Source organism: Lagenorhynchus albirostris, chromosome 1 (genome assembly GCF_949774975.1).
Source record: "Lagenorhynchus albirostris chromosome 1, mLagAlb1.1, whole genome shotgun sequence".
NCBI lineage: Eukaryota > Metazoa > Chordata > Mammalia > Artiodactyla > Delphinidae > Lagenorhynchus > Lagenorhynchus albirostris.
This window is the reverse complement of record NC_083095.1, coordinates 80,889,677-80,890,320: the sequence shown is the minus strand read 5'-3', so window position 1 is coordinate 80,890,320 and position 644 is coordinate 80,889,677. Positions and strand designations below refer to the sequence as shown.

The following is a 644-nucleotide window of genomic DNA, read 5'->3' as shown; positions in this document are numbered from 1 at the left end:
ATACTTGTATGAGGACTGTGACGTTATGTTAAAAAAAAAAGGTGTTAAGTCACAAAATGCGGTAATAAATATTTCATTTTTGATTTTTTGTTAGGCTTTTGTGTTTTTAATAGTTTTAAGGCAAGGTTGCACAGTACCTACTATATATTTGGGATTGAAAGTAGGTGATGGCTTTGCCCCCAGAAATCGAGTATATTTGAAACTTAACTTACCAACAATTTTTTAAGGTAACCACCTCCGTAGGCTTTCAGTATATATTTGGCCTATAAATTCTACCAGCAGAAAACTTCTAAAGGTACGAAACTGTGTGTGTGTGTGTGTGTGTGTGTGTGTGTGTTATGAGCCAGGTTGAAAGATCACCAACACGTCCAGCCTCCTCTTTAGATGCATTATGTTAAAAAAAAAATACTTTCAGATGAAGCTTTTCATGTTCATTCTCTGCCAGAATAAGGGCTTTTTCGGGGTTAATTTTACATCATCAGAAATAACTAACGTCTGTGCTCAAAGATAATTCATCTACCTGTGTTTTCTCTCTCTTAGTTACTAAAATACTGTTGAATATGTAAATTAAAATTTACATATAGATGTTCATAGGTGAGTAAACAACTTCTATGGAGTCTGAAATCCTGAGTTGAAGAGATTAC

General features: G+C 34.0%; 1 protein-coding gene across 3 annotated transcripts in view; it reads left to right on the top strand.

Moving 5' to 3' along the window:
* MEIS2 (Meis homeobox 2) overlaps nt 1-87 on the top strand; it is a 201,176-nt gene extending 201,089 nt beyond the window's left edge. For all 3 annotated transcript variants that reach the window (XM_060168644.1, XM_060168653.1, XM_060168679.1), the window contains one exon: nt 1-87. This exon is cut by the window's left edge and continues 1,346 nt beyond it. The gene's annotated coding sequence lies outside the window, so the exon portion shown is untranslated.
* The last annotated feature ends 557 nt before the right edge of the window (nt 88-644 follow it).